Source organism: Ranitomeya imitator, unplaced genomic scaffold (assembly GCF_032444005.1).
Source record: "Ranitomeya imitator isolate aRanImi1 unplaced genomic scaffold, aRanImi1.pri SCAFFOLD_450, whole genome shotgun sequence".
Taxonomy (NCBI): domain Eukaryota; kingdom Metazoa; phylum Chordata; class Amphibia; order Anura; family Dendrobatidae; genus Ranitomeya; species Ranitomeya imitator.
The window spans coordinates 77,348-101,174 of NW_027194050.1; the positions used below are offsets into that span (position 1 = coordinate 77,348).

At 44.0% G+C, this 23,827-nt stretch overlaps 15 non-coding genes and 1 pseudogene across 15 annotated transcripts; all 16 read right to left on the minus strand.

The window, feature by feature from the left end:
- Positions 1 to 188: 188 nt before the first annotated feature.
- LOC138654616 (U2 spliceosomal RNA) lies at positions 189 to 381 on the minus strand. The gene has a single exon (XR_011316405.1). It is a non-coding gene; the product is annotated as a U2 spliceosomal RNA (small nuclear RNA).
- Positions 382 to 1,350: 969 nt separating this feature from the next.
- LOC138654617 (U2 spliceosomal RNA) lies at positions 1,351 to 1,543 on the minus strand. Its single transcript, XR_011316406.1, has one exon. It is a non-coding gene; the product is annotated as a U2 spliceosomal RNA (small nuclear RNA).
- A 969-nt stretch (positions 1,544 to 2,512) lies between these two features.
- LOC138654584 (U2 spliceosomal RNA) lies at positions 2,513 to 2,697 on the minus strand. Its single transcript, XR_011316376.1, has one exon. It is a non-coding gene; the product is annotated as a U2 spliceosomal RNA (small nuclear RNA).
- Positions 2,698 to 8,863: 6,166 nt separating this feature from the next.
- LOC138654618 (U2 spliceosomal RNA) lies at positions 8,864 to 9,056 on the minus strand. The gene has a single exon (XR_011316407.1). It is a non-coding gene; the product is annotated as a U2 spliceosomal RNA (small nuclear RNA).
- Positions 9,057 to 10,025: 969 nt separating this feature from the next.
- On the minus strand, positions 10,026 to 10,218 carry LOC138654619 (U2 spliceosomal RNA). The gene has a single exon (XR_011316408.1). It is a non-coding gene; the product is annotated as a U2 spliceosomal RNA (small nuclear RNA).
- Positions 10,219 to 11,187: 969 nt separating this feature from the next.
- LOC138654620 (U2 spliceosomal RNA) lies at positions 11,188 to 11,380 on the minus strand. Its single transcript, XR_011316409.1, has one exon. It is a non-coding gene; the product is annotated as a U2 spliceosomal RNA (small nuclear RNA).
- A 973-nt stretch (positions 11,381 to 12,353) lies between these two features.
- On the minus strand, positions 12,354 to 12,546 carry LOC138654622 (U2 spliceosomal RNA). Its single transcript, XR_011316411.1, has one exon. It is a non-coding gene; the product is annotated as a U2 spliceosomal RNA (small nuclear RNA).
- Positions 12,547 to 13,519: 973 nt separating this feature from the next.
- On the minus strand, positions 13,520 to 13,712 carry LOC138654623 (U2 spliceosomal RNA). The gene has a single exon (XR_011316412.1). It is a non-coding gene; the product is annotated as a U2 spliceosomal RNA (small nuclear RNA).
- A 969-nt stretch (positions 13,713 to 14,681) lies between these two features.
- Positions 14,682 to 14,874, minus strand: LOC138654624 (U2 spliceosomal RNA). The gene has a single exon (XR_011316413.1). It is a non-coding gene; the product is annotated as a U2 spliceosomal RNA (small nuclear RNA).
- Positions 14,875 to 15,847: 973 nt separating this feature from the next.
- Positions 15,848 to 16,040, minus strand: LOC138654625 (U2 spliceosomal RNA). Its single transcript, XR_011316414.1, has one exon. It is a non-coding gene; the product is annotated as a U2 spliceosomal RNA (small nuclear RNA).
- Positions 16,041 to 17,009: 969 nt separating this feature from the next.
- Positions 17,010 to 17,202, minus strand: LOC138654626 (U2 spliceosomal RNA). The gene has a single exon (XR_011316415.1). It is a non-coding gene; the product is annotated as a U2 spliceosomal RNA (small nuclear RNA).
- A 969-nt stretch (positions 17,203 to 18,171) lies between these two features.
- LOC138654627 (U2 spliceosomal RNA) lies at positions 18,172 to 18,364 on the minus strand. The gene has a single exon (XR_011316416.1). It is a non-coding gene; the product is annotated as a U2 spliceosomal RNA (small nuclear RNA).
- Positions 18,365 to 19,333: 969 nt separating this feature from the next.
- Positions 19,334 to 19,526, minus strand: LOC138654628 (U2 spliceosomal RNA). The gene has a single exon (XR_011316417.1). It is a non-coding gene; the product is annotated as a U2 spliceosomal RNA (small nuclear RNA).
- Positions 19,527 to 20,495: 969 nt separating this feature from the next.
- On the minus strand, positions 20,496 to 20,688 carry LOC138654629 (U2 spliceosomal RNA). The gene has a single exon (XR_011316418.1). It is a non-coding gene; the product is annotated as a U2 spliceosomal RNA (small nuclear RNA).
- Positions 20,689 to 21,657: 969 nt separating this feature from the next.
- On the minus strand, positions 21,658 to 21,850 carry LOC138654631 (U2 spliceosomal RNA). Its single transcript, XR_011316419.1, has one exon. It is a non-coding gene; the product is annotated as a U2 spliceosomal RNA (small nuclear RNA).
- A 969-nt stretch (positions 21,851 to 22,819) lies between these two features.
- LOC138654586 (U2 spliceosomal RNA) lies at positions 22,820 to 23,043 on the minus strand (annotated as a pseudogene).
- Between the last annotated feature and the right edge of the window lie 784 nt (positions 23,044 to 23,827).

Below are 23,827 nucleotides of genomic sequence, written 5' to 3' on the forward strand. Positions count from 1 at the left end.
TGAAAGCAAGGCACACAAAATGTTGCAATTAGGCAAGTGAAATCGAGCAGCATGCTACATTTGGCAGCCAGCGGCATGTGAAATGTGCTTCCTTAACAACCCTGAAATAAATTCCCATCTAGGGTTCCAAGACAACTTACTGTGCTGATTAATTTCCATTCAATCTGTTTTTAGAAACCGGATCAGAGAAGGAGTGCACTGTTCCCGGAGAGACTGCAATAGCGGGTCAATGCGTGGAGTGGACAGAGCAAGCTCCATTTCCAGCTCCCTGTTCCAAAAAGCCATTTAATATATGGTCCCCACATGGGGGACGTATCAGATATTAAACTGATAAGAACAGATACTACACTTGATCTTAGCCATAGGAGGCCGAGAAGCGATGGCCTGAAATGGTTGGCCATTTCAGACGCACCCAGGCCTACAACCGACACCCATTGTGGAGACCTAGCCAAAGATTGCCGCAAGGAAGACATTTTCAGAAACTCTGGATGCATTCTCAATGACAGTTCGGGTGTGCTTGGGTTTTGGTCGGTTGTTTGGCTGTGTGTGTCTGTGTGTGCTCGTTGAAGCTGCGCCCAACGCGTTTTGAATCTGCATAACTCTGCCCACTTTGACACACCCACCATCCCCATTGTGACTGCAGGTGAAGGTTCCGTGCTAAGATTCTATCGACTGCAGGCAGCGCACCTGGTTGGTCAAAAGCATTAGAATACTCCTCACACAGGTGTATCTACAAGACACAAGACTAGCAGATTCGAGATCAGCACAGACACCAGTTTTCCTTTTTTTCAAATACCTATCATACACCGCATTTCAAAGTCGGTGGTCCACAAGAGGTAAACAATGTCTTCCAAAAGAATTCATGATCGGTGGTCACAAATGTGGTATGTATGGCAGAACTACTCATTGGATGCTTCAATTTAAATACCAAGTGCTGACAGCAGGCAGGGGCCTAATTCTGTAGATGGCACAGTATATTTGCTACACTGTAAGAAAGGCCTAATTCAGGCCTACATCTTAACACACCTGTGGCAGCAACCAGGAAAGACTGAAAATTGATTGCCTGATTGATTGATTGATTGCCTATTGAATGCAATGCAATGCTTGACATACATACATACATACATACATACATACATACATACATACATACATACAGAGGTGAAAGCAAGGCACACAAAATGTTGCAATTAGGCAAGTGAAATCGAGCAGCATGCTACATTTGGCAGCCAGCGGCATGTGAAATGTGCTTCCTTAACAACCCTGAAATAAATTCCCATCTAGGGTTCCAAGACAACTTACTGTGCTGATTAATTTCCATTCAATCTGTTTTTAGAAACCGGATCAGAGAAGGAGTGCACTGTTCCCGGAGAGACTGCAATAGCGGGTCAATGCGTGGAGTGGACAGAGCAAGCTCCATTTCCAGCTCCCTGTTCCAAAAAGCCATTTAATATATGGTCCCCACATGGGGGACGTATCAGATATTAAACTGATAAGAACAGATACTACACTTGATCTTAGCCATAGGAGGCCGAGAAGCGATGGCCTGAAATGGTTGGCCATTTCAGACGCACCCAGGCCTACAACCGACACCCATTGTGGAGACCTAGCCAAAGATTGCCGCAAGGAAGACATTTTCAGAAACTCTGGATGCATTCTCAATGACAGTTCGGGTGTGCTTGGGTTTTGGTCGGTTGTTTGGCTGTGTGTGTCTGTGTGTGCTCGTTGAAGCTGCGCCCAACGCGTTTTGAATCTGCATAACTCTGCCCACTTTGACACACCCACCATCCCCATTGTGACTGCAGGTGAAGGTTCCGTGCTAAGATTCTATCGACTGCAGGCAGCGCACCTGGTTGGTCAAAAGCATTAGAATACTCCTCACACAGGTGTATCTACAAGACACAAGACTAGCAGATTCGAGATCAGCACAGACACCAGTTTTCCTTTTTTTCAAATACCTATCATACACCGCATTTCAAAGTCGGTGGTCCACAAGAGGTAAACAATGTCTTCCAAAAGAATTCATGATCGGTGGTCACAAATGTGGTATGTATGGCAGAACTACTCATTGGATGCTTCAATTTAAATACCAAGTGCTGACAGCAGGCAGGGGCCTAATTCTGTAGATGGCACAGTATATTTGCTACACTGTAAGAAAGGCCTAATTCAGGCCTACATCTTAACACACCTGTGGCAGCAACCAGGAAAGACTGAAAATTGATTGCCTGATTGATTGATTGATTGCCTATTGAATGCAATGCAATGCTTGACATACATACATACATACATACATACATACATACATACATACATACATACAGAGGTGAAAGCAAGGCACACAAAATGTTGCAATTAGGCAAGTGAAATCGAGCAGCATGCTACATTTGGCAGCCAGCGGCATGTGAAATGTGCTTCCTTAACAACCCTGAAATAAATTCCCATCTAGGGTTCCAAGACAACTTACTGTGCTGATTAATTTCCATTCAATCTGTTTTTAGAAACCGGATCAGAGAAGGAGTGCACTGTTCCCGGAGAGACTGCAATAGCGGGTCAATGCGTGGAGTGGACAGAGCAAGCTCCATTTCCAGCTCCCTGTTCCAAAAAGCCATTTAATATATGGTCCCCACATGGGGGACGTATCAGATATTAAACTGATAAGAACAGATTTTTTTTTCTTTTTCTCCCTCAGATGGGGAATTTCACGGTCTAGAAATCCAAAACCGAAGAAACATACCCAAACAGCTGTGTCAAAATTGAAACACAAAAAGCCGTTCCCATCATCATCGGAAAAATCTTTCTTTTTTCAAAATACATATTTACATAACAAAAGAACAAATCAAGAAGTATTAACAAAATATCTCCACTTTTTAACCTTCCAAATTCCTTCCGCATCCACCTCCCCCTTCCTTTTCTTATCCCACAAAAAACAAACATATATCTTCCCCAAAATCACCTTCACGGTATTTCTAACCTCAATATTCTTCCTCTTGAACACATGCACATTTCTCACATCCCATAACACTTCCTTTATACATGCAAGCATTAACCACAACACTCTCTCCTTCACTCCATCACACAACCCTAAACCAAACATGAACAACTCAAAGGATAAAAAATTCACACCACACAGTTCTTTGCACAAAGGACCCATTCTTCCAATCACATCTCTAGCGTACTGACAATTCCAGAACACATGTATTACACTTTCACACCCACCACAACCTTCTCTCGGACACCTCTCACTCCTCACTAAACCCCTATTTCTCTGAAACTCTCTTACTGGTAACACTCCATGCAATGACTGCCACACAATCTCACTCTGTCTGTTTGTCATACCATCCATCCGTACTTTCTTCCACACCTTTTGTACATCAGCTCCTCTAACCATATTGATATCACACTCTATCTCTCTACACTCAATCATTCTATACACAGCCTTCTTCTTTTCCACTAGTCTTACATCCACATCACACAACTCATACTTCACCAAAAACTTATAAACCCACACATACCATACAGGAACCTCAAAAGCAACCGGACACCTCAAATCCCTTTCTCTCCATTTTAACTTAAACAGATACGCTCCAAATAAATACCTACACATAGATGAAAATTTCCCATCCGCCCTTATCACTTTCAGCACATACACAACAATATTCACACCAAAAAAAACTTCCAAATTTGGAAAACCCAACCCACCTTTCTCCAATCTCTTCACCAAAATTTCTCTCCTAGCCCTCTCCATCTTTGAATTCCATAAAAACACAAACAGAATCCTATTCAAACTCCTCACACACATATACCCTGGTGGAAACACTACTGCTACATACAAAAAAATCGGCAACACCACACTCTTTATAACTAAGATCTTTCCAAAAAACGTAAGGTTTCTCAACCTCCAAAAACACAGCTTCCGCTCAACCTTCTCTTTCGCATCATTCCAACTTTCCTTCCCATCCAACTTCTCTGAAAACTTCACACCCAATATTTTAATAGGCCCATTAACCACATTCACTCCAACATCCCTACTTAAAACACCATTTCCAAATACCTTACACTCACTCTTTTCCCAATTAACCTTAAATGCAGACGCACCACAAAAAAAGGACACTAATAACTTCACCCGCCTCACCGAACATTCTGAATCGCACAATACACACACATCATCCATATAACCACTAACTTTCCACTCTCTACCCCCTCCTCCTGGCACTTGCACGCCCCTAACCACCTTATCTTTCCTCAGCATACACAATAAAGGCTCAATTGCACAAATAAAAGCCACAGGTGACAAAGGACACCCTTGACGAACTCCGGAAAAGACATTCACTCTCCTTCCCACATAACCATTCAACAAAACACAACTGTAAATATCCTTATATAAACTCCTCACTCTCCCAACAAAATCAGCTGGAAAACCCATTCTTAGCAACACACTAAACAAAAACCCATGCGATAATCTATCATAAGCCTTCTCAAAATCTAAACTCAACAAAAACGCACTCTTCTTTCGCCCCATACAGTCCCATAGACAATCTCTTAGCATACACACACAATCATGTATACGCCTCCCAGGTACCGCACAACACTGTTCATCCCCAATCACACTCTCTATCACATCACGCATCCTATTCGCCATTAATTTTGCATAGATTTTATAATCACAGTTTAATAACGTTATCGGCCTCCAATTCCTCAAACTCTTCAAATCCCCCTTTTTAGGTATCAACACAACCATTCCCGCACGCATACTCTCAGCCACCTCCATATTTAACCACATATACTTACACACCTCCACAAAGTCATTACCAATCACATCCCACATCACTCGATAAAACTCAACTGGGAGACCATCCTCCCCTGGCGTCTTATTTAGCGCCATACTATTCATCACCTTCCACACCTCATCACTAGTCACCTCACACATCACACTCTCCCTTTCCGTCTCAGACAACTTACTTTCTAACATATTTAACACATCACTCTCCAAACCCTCATCCCTCCACTTCACTGCATACAACTCCTCATAGAACTTAGCTACCTCTTCACACATATCCTCACCACTCACTTCTCTTCCATCCTCCCCATTCAGCACACTCATACTCTGTTTCTTCCCAAACACCTTTTTAAAGAAAAAACGTGAACATTTCTCATCATGTTCCATTTTGTCAATTTTTGCTCTAAAAACTATACTCCTCCCTTTCTCTAACAAAAAGTCATTAATTTCCTTTTTCACCTGTAATATCTCTTCTTCCACTTCCATTCCTCCTTCCCTCAACTTATACAATACACTCAAACGTGCATTCAATTTAACAAAATTCTCTCTTTTAATAGCTGCACACTTATACCCTAAACTTTTAAAGAATATTTTTGTTTGTCTCTTCACCCAATCCCACCAAACACAAACATTCCCAAAACCATTTTTACGCTTACACCACCCTTCATACCGTCTTGCATACTCCTTTCTCACATCTTCACTCTCTAACAACTTCACATTTAACTTCCACAACCCTTTCCCAAACACTCCACCAACCTTTATATCCACCTCACACTTCATACACACATGATCAGAAAACAAAACATTTTCTTGCTTATAATCAACAGCAGTTATATTTTTTGAAATAAAGCAATAATCCAACCTAGATTGCACCCTTCCACTCTCAGAAAAAAAAGTATTCAACACAGGACTCACACTACACACACGCTGCATATCACCCAGATCAAAATCACTCACTAACTCCAACAAAGCCTTCCCTGACACATCCACATTCACTTTCCCCACATCACAATTCATATCCCCCACAACCACTACAGGCATCCTCCCTGGAACAAAAAGCTTAACTTTTTCAAATAAAGCTTTACGCTCATTCTTATCAACCGGCGCATAAATATTAATAACACAAAACTTTACATTCCTATACTCAAAATTAGCCAAAATACACCTCCCTACCTCAATCACCAGATAATCATTCAAAACCACCTCTCTCCCTTTAACCAATATTCCCACCCCATCATTCTTATTACATGCACTCCCTGACCACACAGACGCACCATAAGACCATTCATCCCCTTTCACACCATCCACTACCCCACACTCTTGTAAACAAAAAATAGATGCATTTTGCATAGCTAAAAACTCAAAAATTGCAGCTCTCCTAACTTTACTTTTAAAGACTCTAACATTTTGTGAAATTATGGTAAACCCCATATTTACAAAATCCACACTTCAACTAACTACACAGAAAATAAAAGCCTTTGGCCTAAGCCAAAGCTCACAAGAGAAAAAAACAACACATTTAGTGCAGTATATGGCAACACTATCCAGCATCACCACTATCCTCCTCCACCATCTGAATTGAACAACAAGTGTCTGACCCACTGATCTCACCACCCTCAGTCCTCCTTCTTGCAGGGCCAATCTTTCTCTGAGGAGTACTACTCTCCACCTCCTCATCATCTCCATCATCCTCCCGCCGACTCTTTTTTGCAGCTCTATCGTCATCTGACTCAAACTCCTCAATATGTTCGGGATTAGACAAATGCTCAGGGCTATCCACCTCCGAAATTTGCGCATCGCTCTCCGCGGCGTCCATTGCCTCACTAAAAGTCATTATTTCAGGCAACTGCCCCTGCACTTCCATTTCAGGAAGATGCGCCTCCACCTCTGCAGCTGCCCTCCAAAACTCCTTCTCTTCCCTCCTCCACTCTTTTTCCTTCTTTTTCTTCTTCTTTTCCTCCTTTTTCTCCTCTTTCTCTGCCCTAGAACATGGCCTCAGACTCACACTCTCTGAATCTGGAGGGGGCATGGCTCTACTCGCACTCCGCCTCCTTCTCTCTTCCTCCTCCCTCTCAATCCTTGCAACTTCTTTTACAATTCTTGCCCTTTCCCTCCTGGCCAACTCTTCCTCCATTTGCTCTTTGTCGGACCGCCTAGGTGCACTATTGGGACAGTCTTTATACATATGTGTACTACTCCCACAGACATCACAGGTTTTAGGCGAAGGACATTGGTTAGCAGCATGCCCCTCTTTCCTGCAATTTCGGCAACACTGTCCTTTAGTACACTCTGTCTGTACATGTCCGAAACAAAAACATTTTCTACAGAAACGAGGCTGTCCTGGGTACGTCAAAAAGCCTCTGTGACCTGCCACAGAGAAATTTGCAGGAGGGTGCCTGAAACCACCCACACTATCAGGGTCCCTCTTCAATTTAACACGAAACGTATATTTACAGTTGAAGATGCCCAAGATATTCACCTGCCGTTCTCCTAACTTTACATACTCACAATATTGCGAGAGAAAGCTCTGCAACAAAGCCGGGTCCGTGAAGGGGTTATACACAGTCACAGTTACCTCTTTTTCTTGTAACCCAAACAGTGGTATCCAGCCAACTCCTTCCAGAAGAGGATCCTCAGCATTAGCCCGTAGCCACTCAAACACATTCAGGCAAACGTTTTGGTCCACAAAAGTCACGTCGTAATTACCTTGACGAGGAAATTCGTTGCAACTGAAGATCTCCGTACGCTTTGCTCCAGCCTTTTCCTCGATGAGATCCCGGATGATGAATACCACGTTGTTCTTGGCTCCATTGCTCGGGTCCACGGTCAACCGGATGGTGTTCTTGACAAAATTCATAGCGATGGACTGTCGGTATATTCTACCACAGCAGAAAGAAGAAAACTTCCCACGAGGGACGTCACTCGGACACGGCCTATAGCCGGGGGATCACAACCGGATGCAAGGGGACTAAGCCGACTCCCCAATAGCAGCAGGGGGGTGAAGTCCCACCAGAGGTGAGACGATCCCCCCAGGCCAAGGAGCCGGGTACCCCAAGCACCTCTCAGCCAAGACCAGGGCAATAAACCCTGATCTTAGCCAAAAGGCCGAGAAGCGATGGCCTGAAATGGTTGGCCATTTCAGACGCACCCAGGCCTACAACCGACACCCATTGTGGAGACCGAGCCAAAGATTGCCGCAAGGAAGACATTTTCAGAAACTCTGGATGCATTCTCAATGACAGTTCGGGTGTGCTTGGGTTTTGGTCGGTTGTTTGGCTGTGTGTGTCTGTGTGTGCTCGTTGAAGCTGCGCCCAACGCGTTTTGAATCTGCATAACTCTGCCCACTTTGACACACCCACCATCCCCATTGTGACTGCAGGTGAAGGTTCCGTGCTAAGATTCTATCGACTGCAGGCAGCGCACCTGGTTGGTCAAAAGCATTAGAATACTCCTCACACAGGTGTATCTACAAGACACAAGACTAGCAGATTCGAGATCAGCACAGACACCAGTTTTCCTTTTTTTCAAATACCTATCATACACCGCATTTCAAAGTCGGTGGTCCACAAGAGGTAAACAATGTCTTCCAAAAGAATTCATGATCGGTGGTCACAAATGTGGTATGTATGGCAGAACTACTCATTGGATGCTTCAATTTAAATACCAAGTGCTGACAGCAGGCAGGGGCCTAATTCTGTAGATGGCACAGTATATTTGCTACACTGTAAGAAAGGCCTAATTCAGGCCTACATCTTAACACACCTGTGGCAGCAACCAGGAAAGACTGAAAATTGATTGCCTGATTGATTGATTGATTGCCTATTGAATGCAATGCAATGCTTGACATACATACATACATACATACATACATACATACATACATACATACATACAGAGGTGAAAGCAAGGCACACAAAATGTTGCAATTAGGCAAGTGAAATCGAGCAGCATGCTACATTTGGCAGCCAGCGGCATGTGAAATGTGCTTCCTTAACAACCCTGAAATAAATTCCCATCTAGGGTTCCAAGACAACTTACTGTGCTGATTAATTTCCATTCAATCTGTTTTTAGAAACCGGATCAGAGAAGGAGTGCACTGTTCCCGGAGAGACTGCAATAGCGGGTCAATGCGTGGAGTGGACAGAGCAAGCTCCATTTCCAGCTCCCTGTTCCAAAAAGCCATTTAATATATGGTCCCCACATGGGGGACGTATCAGATATTAAACTGATAAGAACAGATACTACACTTGATCTTAGCCATAGGAGGCCGAGAAGCGATGGCCTGAAATGGTTGGCCATTTCAGACGCACCCAGGCCTACAACCGACACCCATTGTGGAGACCTAGCCAAAGATTGCCGCAAGGAAGACATTTTCAGAAACTCTGGATGCATTCTCAATGACAGTTCGGGTGTGCTTGGGTTTTGGTCGGTTGTTTGGCTGTGTGTGTCTGTGTGTGCTCGTTGAAGCTGCGCCCAACGCGTTTTGAATCTGCATAACTCTGCCCACTTTGACACACCCACCATCCCCATTGTGACTGCAGGTGAAGGTTCCGTGCTAAGATTCTATCGACTGCAGGCAGCGCACCTGGTTGGTCAAAAGCATTAGAATACTCCTCACACAGGTGTATCTACAAGACACAAGACTAGCAGATTCGAGATCAGCACAGACACCAGTTTTCCTTTTTTTCAAATACCTATCATACACCGCATTTCAAAGTCGGTGGTCCACAAGAGGTAAACAATGTCTTCCAAAAGAATTCATGATCGGTGGTCACAAATGTGGTATGTATGGCAGAACTACTCATTGGATGCTTCAATTTAAATACCAAGTGCTGACAGCAGGCAGGGGCCTAATTCTGTAGATGGCACAGTATATTTGCTACACTGTAAGAAAGGCCTAATTCAGGCCTACATCTTAACACACCTGTGGCAGCAACCAGGAAAGACTGAAAATTGATTGCCTGATTGATTGATTGATTGCCTATTGAATGCAATGCAATGCTTGACATACATACATACATACATACATACATACATACATACATACATACATACAGAGGTGAAAGCAAGGCACACAAAATGTTGCAATTAGGCAAGTGAAATCGAGCAGCATGCTACATTTGGCAGCCAGCGGCATGTGAAATGTGCTTCCTTAACAACCCTGAAATAAATTCCCATCTAGGGTTCCAAGACAACTTACTGTGCTGATTAATTTCCATTCAATCTGTTTTTAGAAACCGGATCAGAGAAGGAGTGCACTGTTCCCGGAGAGACTGCAATAGCGGGTCAATGCGTGGAGTGGACAGAGCAAGCTCCATTTCCAGCTCCCTGTTCCAAAAAGCCATTTAATATATGGTCCCCACATGGGGGACGTATCAGATATTAAACTGATAAGAACAGATACTACACTTGATCTTAGCCATAGGAGGCCGAGAAGCGATGGCCTGAAATGGTTGGCCATTTCAGACGCACCCAGGCCTACAACCGACACCCATTGTGGAGACCTAGCCAAAGATTGCCGCAAGGAAGACATTTTCAGAAACTCTGGATGCATTCTCAATGACAGTTCGGGTGTGCTTGGGTTTTGGTCGGTTGTTTGGCTGTGTGTGTCTGTGTGTGCTCGTTGAAGCTGCGCCCAACGCGTTTTGAATCTGCATAACTCTGCCCACTTTGACACACCCACCATCCCCATTGTGACTGCAGGTGAAGGTTCCGTGCTAAGATTCTATCGACTGCAGGCAGCGCACCTGGTTGGTCAAAAGCATTAGAATACTCCTCACACAGGTGTATCTACAAGACACAAGACTAGCAGATTCGAGATCAGCACAGACACCAGTTTTCCTTTTTTTCAAATACCTATCATACACCGCATTTCAAAGTCGGTGGTCCACAAGAGGTAAACAATGTCTTCCAAAAGAATTCATGATCGGTGGTCACAAATGTGGTATGTATGGCAGAACTACTCATTGGATGCTTCAATTTAAATACCAAGTGCTGACAGCAGGCAGGGGCCTAATTCTGTAGATGGCACAGTATATTTGCTACACTGTAAGAAAGGCCTAATTCAGGCCTACATCTTAACACACCTGTGGCAGCAACCAGGAAAGACTGAAAATTGATTGCCTGATTGATTGATTGATTGCCTATTGAATGCAATGCAATGCTTGACATACATACATACATACATACATACATACATACATACATACATACATACAGAGGTGAAAGCAAGGCACACAAAATGTTGCAATTAGGCAAGTGAAATCGAGCAGCATGCTACATTTGGCAGCCAGCGGCATGTGAAATGTGCTTCCTTAACAACCCTGAAATAAATTCCCATCTAGGGTTCCAAGACAACTTACTGTGCTGATTAATTTCCATTCAATCTGTTTTTAGAAACCGGATCAGAGAAGGAGTGCACTGTTCCCGGAGAGACTGCAATAGCGGGTCAATGCGTGGAGTGGACAGAGCAAGCTCCATTTCCAGCTCCCTGTTCCAAAAAGCCATTTAATATATGGTCCCCACATGGGGGACGTATCAGATATTAAACTGATAAGAACAGATACTACACTTGATCTTAGCCATAGGAGGCCGAGAAGCGATGGCCTGAAATGGTTGGCCATTTCAGACGCACCCAGGCCTACAACCGACACCCATTGTGGAGACCTAGCCAAAGATTGCCGCAAGGAAGACATTTTCAGAAACTCTGGATGCATTCTCAATGACAGTTCGGGTGTGCTTGGGTTTTGGTCGGTTGTTTGGCTGTGTGTGTCTGTGTGTGCTCGTTGAAGCTGCGCCCAACGCGTTTTGAATCTGCATAACTCTGCCCACTTTGACACACCCACCATCCCCATTGTGACTGCAGGTGAAGGTTCCGTGCTAAGATTCTATCGACTGCAGGCAGCGCACCTGGTTGGTCAAAAGCATTAGAATACTCCTCACACAGGTGTATCTACAAGACACAAGACTAGCAGATTCGAGATCAGCACAGACACCAGTTTTCCTTTTTTTCAAATACCTATCATACACCGCATTTCAAAGTCGGTGGTCCACAAGAGGTAAACAATGTCTTCCAAAAGAATTCATGATCGGTGGTCACAAATGTGGTATGTATGGCAGAACTACTCATTGGATGCTTCAATTTAAATACCAAGTGCTGACAGCAGGCAGGGGCCTAATTCTGTAGATGGCACAGTATATTTGCTACACTGTAAGAAAGGCCTAATTCAGGCCTACATCTTAACACACCTGTGGCAGCAACCAGGAAAGACTGAAAATTGATTGCCTGATTGATTGATTGATTGCCTATTGAATGCAATGCAATGCTTGACATACATACATACATACATACATACATACATACATACATACATACATACATACAGAGGTGAAAGCAAGGCACACAAAATGTTGCAATTAGGCAAGTGAAATCGAGCAGCATGCTACATTTGGCAGCCAGCGGCATGTGAAATGTGCTTCCTTAACAACCCTGAAATAAATTCCCATCTAGGGTTCCAAGACAACTTACTGTGCTGATTAATTTCCATTCAATCTGTTTTTAGAAACCGGATCAGAGAAGGAGTGCACTGTTCCCGGAGAGACTGCAATAGCGGGTCAATGCGTGGAGTGGACAGAGCAAGCTCCATTTCCAGCTCCCTGTTCCAAAAAGCCATTTAATATATGGTCCCCACATGGGGGACGTATCAGATATTAAACTGATAAGAACAGATACTACACTTGATCTTAGCCATAGGAGGCCGAGAAGCGATGGCCTGAAATGGTTGGCCATTTCAGACGCACCCAGGCCTACAACCGACACCCATTGTGGAGACCTAGCCAAAGATTGCCGCAAGGAAGACATTTTCAGAAACTCTGGATGCATTCTCAATGACAGTTCGGGTGTGCTTGGGTTTTGGTCGGTTGTTTGGCTGTGTGTGTCTGTGTGTGCTCGTTGAAGCTGCGCCCAACGCGTTTTGAATCTGCATAACTCTGCCCACTTTGACACACCCACCATCCCCATTGTGACTGCAGGTGAAGGTTCCGTGCTAAGATTCTATCGACTGCAGGCAGCGCACCTGGTTGGTCAAAAGCATTAGAATACTCCTCACACAGGTGTATCTACAAGACACAAGACTAGCAGATTCGAGATCAGCACAGACACCAGTTTTCCTTTTTTTCAAATACCTATCATACACCGCATTTCAAAGTCGGTGGTCCACAAGAGGTAAACAATGTCTTCCAAAAGAATTCATGATCGGTGGTCACAAATGTGGTATGTATGGCAGAACTACTCATTGGATGCTTCAATTTAAATACCAAGTGCTGACAGCAGGCAGGGGCCTAATTCTGTAGATGGCACAGTATATTTGCTACACTGTAAGAAAGGCCTAATTCAGGCCTACATCTTAACACACCTGTGGCAGCAACCAGGAAAGACTGAAAATTGATTGCCTGATTGATTGATTGATTGCCTATTGAATGCAATGCAATGCTTGACATACATACATACATACATACATACATACATACATACATACATACATACATACAGAGGTGAAAGCAAGGCACACAAAATGTTGCAATTAGGCAAGTGAAATCGAGCAGCATGCTACATTTGGCAGCCAGCGGCATGTGAAATGTGCTTCCTTAACAACCCTGAAATAAATTCCCATCTAGGGTTCCAAGACAACTTACTGTGCTGATTAATTTCCATTCAATCTGTTTTTAGAAACCGGATCAGAGAAGGAGTGCACTGTTCCCGGAGAGACTGCAATAGCGGGTCAATGCGTGGAGTGGACAGAGCAAGCTCCATTTCCAGCTCCCTGTTCCAAAAAGCCATTTAATATATGGTCCCCACATGGGGGACGTATCAGATATTAAACTGATAAGAACAGATACTACACTTGATCTTAGCCATAGGAGGCCGAGAAGCGATGGCCTGAAATGGTTGGCCATTTCAGACGCACCCAGGCCTACAACCGACACCCATTGTGGAGACCTAGCCAAAGATTGCCGCAAGGAAGACATTTTCAGAAACTCTGGATGCATTCTCAATGACAGTTCGGGTGTGCTTGGGTTTTGGTCGGTTGTTTGGCTGTGTGTGTCTGTGTGTGCTCGTTGAAGCTGCGCCCAACGCGTTTTGAATCTGCATAACTCTGCCCACTTTGACACACCCACCATCCCCATTGTGACTGCAGGTGAAGGTTCCGTGCTAAGATTCTATCGACTGCAGGCAGCGCACCTGGTTGGTCAAAAGCATTAGAATACTCCTCACACAGGTGTATCTACAAGACACAAGACTAGCAGATTCGAGATCAGCACAGACACCAGTTTTCCTTTTTTTCAAATACCTATCATACACCGCATTTCAAAGTCGGTGGTCCACAAGAGGTAAACAATGTCTTCCAAAAGAATTCATGATCGGTGGTCACAAATGTGGTATGTATGGCAGAACTACTCATTGGATGCTTCAATTTAAATACCAAGTGCTGACAGCAGGCAGGGGCCTAATTCTGTAGATGGCACAGTATATTTGCTACACTGTAAGAAAGGCCTAATTCAGGCCTACATCTTAACACACCTGTGGCAGCAACCAGGAAAGACTGAAAATTGATTGCCTGATTGATTGATTGATTGCCTATTGAATGCAATGCAATGCTTGACATACATACATACATACATACATACATACATACATACATACATACATACAGAGGTGAAAGCAAGGCACACAAAATGTTGCAATTAGGCAAGTGAAATCGAGCAGCATGCTACATTTGGCAGCCAGCGGCATGTGAAATGTGCTTCCTTAACAACCCTGAAATAAATTCCCATCTAGGGTTCCAAGACAACTTACTGTGCTGATTAATTTCCATTCAATCTGTTTTTAGAAACCGGATCAGAGAAGGAGTGCACTGTTCCCGGAGAGACTGCAATAGCGGGTCAATGCGTGGAGTGGACAGAGCAAGCTCCATTTCCAGCTCCCTGTTCCAAAAAGCCATTTAATATATGGTCCCCACATGGGGGACGTATCAGATATTAAACTGATAAGAACAGATACTACACTTGATCTTAGCCATAGGAGGCCGAGAAGCGATGGCCTGAAATGGTTGGCCATTTCAGACGCACCCAGGCCTACAACCGACACCCATTGTGGAGACCTAGCCAAAGATTGCCGCAAGGAAGACATTTTCAGAAACTCTGGATGCATTCTCAATGACAGTTCGGGTGTGCTTGGGTTTTGGTCGGTTGTTTGGCTGTGTGTGTCTGTGTGTGCTCGTTGAAGCTGCGCCCAACGCGTTTTGAATCTGCATAACTCTGCCCACTTTGACACACCCACCATCCCCATTGTGACTGCAGGTGAAGGTTCCGTGCTAAGATTCTATCGACTGCAGGCAGCGCACCTGGTTGGTCAAAAGCATTAGAATACTCCTCACACAGGTGTATCTACAAGACACAAGACTAGCAGATTCGAGATCAGCACAGACACCAGTTTTCCTTTTTTTCAAATACCTATCATACACCGCATTTCAAAGTCGGTGGTCCACAAGAGGTAAACAATGTCTTCCAAAAGAATTCATGATCGGTGGTCACAAATGTGGTATGTATGGCAGAACTACTCATTGGATGCTTCAATTTAAATACCAAGTGCTGACAGCAGGCAGGGGCCTAATTCTGTAGATGGCACAGTATATTTGCTACACTGTAAGAAAGGCCTAATTCAGGCCTACATCTTAACACACCTGTGGCAGCAACCAGGAAAGACTGAAAATTGATTGCCTGATTGATTGATTGATTGCCTATTGAATGCAATGCAATGCTTGACATACATACATACATACATACATACATACATACATACATACATACATACATACAGAGGTGAAAGCAAGGCACACAAAATGTTGCAATTAGGCAAGTGAAATCGAGCAGCATGCTACATTTGGCAGCCAGCGGCATGTGAAATGTGCTTCCTTAACAACCCTGAAATAAATTCCCATCTAGGGTTCCAAGACAACTTACTGTGCTGATTAATTTCCATTCAATCTGTTTTTAGAAACCGGATCAGAGAAGGAGTGCACTGTTCCCGGAGAGACTGCAATAGCGGGTCAATGCGTGGAGTGGACAGAGCAAGCTCCATTTCCAGCTCCCTGTTCCAAAAAGCCATTTAATATATGGTCCCCACATGGGGGACGTATCAGATATTAAACTGATAAGAACAGATACTACACTTGATCTTAGCCATAGGAGGCCGAGAAGCGATGGCCTGAAATGGTTGGCCATTTCAGACGCACCCAGGCCTACAACCGACACCCATTGTGGAGACCTAGCCAAAGATTGCCGCAAGGAAGACATTTTCAGAAACTCTGGATGCATTCTCAATGACAGTTCGGGTGTGCTTGGGTTTTGGTCGGTTGTTTGGCTGTGTGTGTCTGTGTGTGCTCGTTGAAGCTGCGCCCAACGCGTTTTGAATCTGCATAACTCTGCCCACTTTGACACACCCACCATCCCCATTGTGACTGCAGGTGAAGGTTCCGTGCTAAGATTCTATCGACTGCAGGCAGCGCACCTGGTTGGTCAAAAGCATTAGAATACTCCTCACACAGGTGTATCTACAAGACACAAGACTAGCAGATTCGAGATCAGCACAGACACCAGTTTTCCTTTTTTTCAAATACCTATCATACACCGCATTTCAAAGTCGGTGGTCCACAAGAGGTAAACAATGTCTTCCAAAAGAATTCATGATCGGTGGTCACAAATGTGGTATGTATGGCAGAACTACTCATTGGATGCTTCAATTTAAATACCAAGTGCTGACAGCAGGCAGGGGCCTAATTCTGTAGATGGCACAGTATATTTGCTACACTGTAAGAAAGGCCTAATTCAGGCCTACATCTTAACACACCTGTGGCAGCAACCAGGAAAGACTGAAAATTGATTGCCTGATTGATTGATTGATTGCCTATTGAATGCAATGCAATGCTTGACATACATACATACATACATACATACATACATACATACATACATACATACAGAGGTGAAAGCAAGGCACACAAAATGTTGCAATTAGGCAAGTGAAATCGAGCAGCATGCTACATTTGGCAGCCAGCGGCATGTGAAATGTGCTTCCTTAACAACCCTGAAATAAATTCCCATCTAGGGTTCCAAGACAACTTACTGTGCTGATTAATTTCCATTCAATCTGTTTTTAGAAACCGGATCAGAGAAGGAGTGCACTGTTCCCGGAGAGACTGCAATAGCGGGTCAATGCGTGGAGTGGACAGAGCAAGCTCCATTTCCAGCTCCCTGTTCCAAAAAGCCATTTAATATATGGTCCCCACATGGGGGACGTATCAGATATTAAACTGATAAGAACAGATACTACACTTGATCTTAGCCATAGGAGGCCGAGAAGCGATGGCCTGAAATGGTTGGCCATTTCAGACGCACCCAGGCCTACAACCGACACCCATTGTGGAGACCTAGCCAAAGATTGCCGCAAGGAAGACATTTTCAGAAACTCTGGATGCATTCTCAATGACAGTTCGGGTGTGCTTGGGTTTTGGTCGGTTGTTTGGCTGTGTGTGTCTGTGTGTGCTCGTTGAAGCTGCGCCCAACGCGTTTTGAATCTGCATAACTCTGCCCACTTTGACACACCCACCATCCCCATTGTGACTGCAGGTGAAGGTTCCGTGCTAAGATTCTATCGACTGCAGGCAGCGCACCTGGTTGGTCAAAAGCATTAGAATACTCCTCACACAGGTGTATCTACAAGACACAAGACTAGCAGATTCGAGATCAGCACAGACACCAGTTTTCCTTTTTTTCAAATACCTATCATACACCGCATTTCAAAGTCGGTGGTCCACAAGAGGTAAACAATGTCTTCCAAAAGAATTCATGATCGGTGGTCACAAATGTGGTATGTATGGCAGAACTACTCATTGGATGCTTCAATTTAAATACCAAGTGCTGACAGCAGGCAGGGGCCTAATTCTGTAGATGGCACAGTATATTTGCTACACTGTAAGAAAGGCCTAATTCAGGCCTACATCTTAACACACCTGTGGCAGCAACCAGGAAAGACTGAAAATTGATTGCCTGATTGATTGATTGATTGCCTATTGAATGCAATGCAATGCTTGACATACATACATACATACATACATACATACATACATACATACATACATACAGAGGTGAAAGCAAGGCACACAAAATGTTGCAATTAGGCAAGTGAAATCGAGCAGCATGCTACATTTGGCAGCCAGCGGCATGTGAAATGTGCTTCCTTAACAACCCTGAAATAAATTCCCATCTAGGGTTCCAAGACAACTTACTGTGCTGATTAATTTCCATTCAATCTGTTTTTAGAAACCGGATCAGAGAAGGAGTGCACTGTTCCCGGAGAGACTGCAATAGCGGGTCAATGCGTGGAGTGGACAGAGCAAGCTCCATTTCCAGCTCCCTGTTCCAAAAAGCCATTTAATATATGGTCCCCACATGGGGGACGTATCAGATATTAAACTGATAAGAACAGATACTACACTTGATCTTAGCCATAGGAGGCCGAGAAGCGATGGCCTGAAATGGTTGGCCATTTCAGACGCACCCAGGCCTACAACCGACACCCATTGTGGAGACCTAGCCAAAGATTGCCGCAAGGAAGACATTTTCAGAAACTCTGGATGCATTCTCAATGACAGTTCGGGTGTGCTTGGGTTTTGGTCGGTTGTTTGGCTGTGTGTGTCTGTGTGTGCTCGTTGAAGCTGCGCCCAACGCGTTTTGAATCTGCATAACTCTGCCCACTTTGACACACCCACCATCCCCATTGTGACTGCAGGTGAAGGTTCCGTGCTAAGATTCTATCGACTGCAGGCAGCGCACCTGGTTGGTCAAAAGCATTAGAATACTCCTCACACAGGTGTATCTACAAGACACAAGACTAGCAGATTCGAGATCAGCACAGACACCAGTTTTCCTTTTTTTCAAATACCTATCATACACCGCATTTCAAAGTCGGTGGTCCACAAGAGGTAAACAATGTCTTCCAAAAGAATTCATGATCGGTGGTCACAAATGTGGTATGTATGGCAGAACTACTCATTGGATGCTTCAATTTAAATACCAAGTGCTGACAGCAGGCAGGGGCCTAATTCTGTAGATGGCACAGTATATTTGCTACACTGTAAGAAAGGCCTAATTCAGGCCTACATCTTAACACACCTGTGGCAGCAACCAGGAAAGACTGAAAATTGATTGCCTGATTGATTGATTGATTGCCTATTGAATGCAATGCAATGCTTGACATACATACATACATACATACATACATACATACATACATACATACATACAGAGGTGAAAGCAAGGCACACAAAATGTTGCAATTAGGCAAGTGAAATCGAGCAGCATGCTACATTTGGCAGCCAGCGGCATGTGAAATGTGCTTCCTTAACAACCCTGAAATAAATTCCCATCTAGGGTTCCAAGACAACTTACTGTGCTGATTAATTTCCATTCAATCTGTTTTTAGAAACCGGATCAGAGAAGGAGTGCACTGTTCCCGGAGAGACTGCAATAGCGGGTCAATGCGTGGAGTGGACAGAGCAAGCTCCATTTCCAGCTCCCTGTTCCAAAAAGCCATTTAATATATGGTCCCCACATGGGGGACGTATCAGATATTAAACTGATAAGAACAGATACTACACTTGATCTTAGCCATAGGAGGCCGAGAAGCGATGGCCTGAAATGGTTGGCCATTTCAGACGCACCCAGGCCTACAACCGACACCCATTGTGGAGACCTAGCCAAAGATTGCCGCAAGGAAGACATTTTCAGAAACTCTGGATGCATTCTCAATGACAGTTCGGGTGTGCTTGGGTTTTGGTCGGTTGTTTGGCTGTGTGTGTCTGTGTGTGCTCGTTGAAGCTGCGCCCAACGCGTTTTGAATCTGCATAACTCTGCCCACTTTGACACACCCACCATCCCCATTGTGACTGCAGGTGAAGGTTCCGTGCTAAGATTCTATCGACTGCAGGCAGCGCACCTGGTTGGTCAAAAGCATTAGAATACTCCTCACACAGGTGTATCTACAAGACACAAGACTAGCAGATTCGAGATCAGCACAGACACCAGTTTTCCTTTTTTTCAAATACCTATCATACACCGCATTTCAAAGTCGGTGGTCCACAAGAGGTAAACAATGTCTTCCAAAAGAATTCATGATCGGTGGTCACAAATGTGGTATGTATGGCAGAACTACTCATTGGATGCTTCAATTTAAATACCAAGTGCTGACAGCAGGCAGGGGCCTAATTCTGTAGATGGCACAGTATATTTGCTACACTGTAAGAAAGGCCTAATTCAGGCCTACATCTTAACACACCTGTGGCAGCAACCAGGAAAGACTGAAAATTGATTGCCTGATTGATTGATTGATTGCCTATTGAATGCAATGCAATGCTTGACATACATACATACATACATACATACATACATACATACATACATACATACAGAGGTGAAAGCAAGGCACACAAAATGTTGCAATTAGGCAAGTGAAATCGAGCAGCATGCTACATTTGGCAGCCAGCGGCATGTGAAATGTGCTTCCTTAACAACCCTGAAATAAATTCCCATCTAGGGTTCCAAGACAACTTACTGTGCTGATTAATTTCCATTCAATCTGTTTTTAGAAACCGGATCAGAGAAGGAGTGCACTGTTCCCGGAGAGACTGCAATAGCGGGTCAATGCGTGGAGTGGACAGAGCAAGCTCCATTTCCAGCTCCCTGTTCCAAAAAGCCATTTAATATATGGTCCCCACATGGGGGACGTATCAGATATTAAACTGATAAGAACAGATACTACACTTGATCTTAGCCATAGGAGGCCGAGAAGCGATGGCCTGAAATGGTTGGCCATTTCAGACGCACCCAGGCCTACAACCGACACCCATTGTGGAGACCTAGCCAAAGATTGCCGCAAGGAAGACATTTTCAGAAACTCTGGATGCATTCTCAATGACAGTTCGGGTGTGCTTGGGTTTTGGTCGGTTGTTTGGCTGTGTGTGTCTGTGTGTGCTCGTTGAAGCTGCGCCCAACGCGTTTTGAATCTGCATAACTCTGCCCACTTTGACACACCCACCATCCCCATTGTGACTGCAGGTGAAGGTTCCGTGCTAAGATTCTATCGACTGCAGGCAGCGCACCTGGTTGGTCAAAAGCATTAGAATACTCCTCACACAGGTGTATCTACAAGACACAAGACTAGCAGATTCGAGATCAGCACAGACACCAGTTTTCCTTTTTTTCAAATACCTATCATACACCGCATTTCAAAGTCGGTGGTCCACAAGAGGTAAACAATGTCTTCCAAAAGAATTCATGATCGGTGGTCACAAATGTGGTATGTATGGCAGAACTACTCATTGGATGCTTCAATTTAAATACCAAGTGCTGACAGCAGGCAGGGGCCTAATTCTGTAGATGGCACAGTATATTTGCTACACTGTAAGAAAGGCCTAATTCAGGCCTACATCTTAACACACCTGTGGCAGCAACCAGGAAAGACTGAAAATTGATTGCCTGATTGATTGATTGATTGCCTATTGAATGCAATGCAATGCTTGACATACATACATACATACATACATACATACATACATACATACATACATACAGAGGTGAAAGCAAGGCACACAAAATGTTGCAATTAGGCAAGTGAAATCGAGCAGCATGCTACATTTGGCAGCCAGCGGCATGTGAAATGTGCTTCCTTAACAACCCTGAAATAAATTCCCATCTAGGGTTCCAAGACAACTTACTGTGCTGATTAATTTCCATTCAATCTGTTTTTAGAAACCGGATCAGAGAAGGAGTGCACTGTTCCCGGAGAGACTGCAATAGCGGGTCAATGCGTGGAGTGGACAGAGCAAGCTCCATTTCCAGCTCCCTGTTCCAAAAAGCCATTTAATATATGGTCCCCACATGGGGGACGTATCAGATATTAAACTGATAAGAACAGATACTACACTTGATCTTAGCCATAGGAGGCCGAGAAGCGATGGCCTGAAATGGTTGGCCATTTCAGACGCACCCAGGCCTACAACCGACACCCATTGTGGAGACCTAGCCAAAGATTGCCGCAAGGAAGACATTTTCAGAAACTCTGGATGCATTCTCAATGACAGTTCGGGTGTGCTTGGGTTTTGGTCGGTTGTTTGGCTGTGTGTGTCTGTGTGTGCTCGTTGAAGCTGCGCCCAACGCGTTTTGAATCTGCATAACTCTGCCCACTTTGACACACCCACCATCCCCATTGTGACTGCAGGTGAAGGTTCCGTGCTAAGATTCTATCGACTGCAGGCAGCGCACCTGGTTGGTCAAAAGCATTAGAATACTCCTCACACAGGTGTATCTACAAGACACAAGACTAGCAGATTCGAGATCAGCACAGACACCAGTTTTCCTTTTTTTCAAATACCTATCATACACCGCATTTCAAAGTCGGTGGTCCACAAGAGGTAAACAATGTCTTCCAAAAGAATTCATGATCGGTGGTCACAAATGTGGTATGTATGGCAGAACTACTCATTGGATGCTTCAATTTAAATACCAAGTGCTGACAGCAGGCAGGGGCCTAATTCTGTAGATGGCACAGTATATTTGCTACACTGTAAGAAAGGCCTAATTCAGGCCTACATCTTAACACACCTGTGGCAGCAACCAGGAAAGACTGAAAATTGATTGCCTGATTGATTGATTGATTGCCTATTGAATGCAATGCAATGCTTGACATACATACATACATACATACATACATACATACATACATACATACATACAGAGGTGAAAGCAAGGCACACAAAATGTTGCAATTAGGCAAGTGAAATCGAGCAGCATGCTACATTTGGCAGCCAGCGGCATGTGAAATGTGCTTCCTTAACAACCCTGAAATAAATTCCCATCTAGGGTTCCAAGACAACTTACTGTGCTGATTAATTTCCATTCAATCTGTTTTTAGAAACCGGATCAGAGAAGGAGTGCACTGTTCCCGGAGAGACTGCAATAGCGGGTCAATGCGTGGAGTGGACAGAGCAAGCTCCATTTCCAGCTCCCTGTTCCAAAAAGCCATTTAATATATGGTCCCCACATGGGGGACGTATCAGATATTAAACTGATAAGAACAGATTTTTTTTTTTTTTTTTTTTTTTTTTCTCCCTCAGATGGGGAATTTCACGGTCTAGAAATCCAAAACCGAAGAAACATACCCAAACAGCTGTGTCAAAATTGAAACACAAAAAGCCGTTCCCATCATCATCGGAAAAATCTTTCTTTTTTCAAAATACATATTTACATAACAAAAGAACAAATCAAGAAGTATTAACAAAATATCTCCACTTTTTAACTTTCCAAATTCCTTCCGCATCCACCTCCCCCTTCCTTTTCTTATCCCACAAAAAACAAACATATATCTTCCCCAAAATCACCTTCACGGTATTTCTAACCTCAATATTCTTCCTCTTGAACACATGCACATTTCTCACATCCCATAACACTTCCTTTATACATGCAAGCATTAACCACAACACTCTCTCCTTCACTCCATCACACAACCCTAAACCAAACATGAACAACTCAAAGGATAAAAAATTCACACCACACAGTTCTTTGCACAAAGGACCCATTCTTCCAATCACATCTCTAGCGTACTGACAATTCCAGAACACATGTATTACACTTTCACACCCACCACAACCTTCTCTCGGACACCTCTCACTCCTCACTAAACCCCTATTTCTCTGAAACTCTCTTACTGGTAACACTCCATGCAATGACTGCCACACAATCTCACTCTGTCTGTTTGTCATACCATCCATCCGTACTTTCTTCCACACCTTTTGTACATCAGCTCCTCTAACCATATTGATATCACACTCTATCTCCCTACACTCAATCATTCTATACACAGCCTTCTTCTTTTCCACTAGTCTTACATCCACATCACACAACTCATACTTCACCAAAAACTTATAAACCCACACA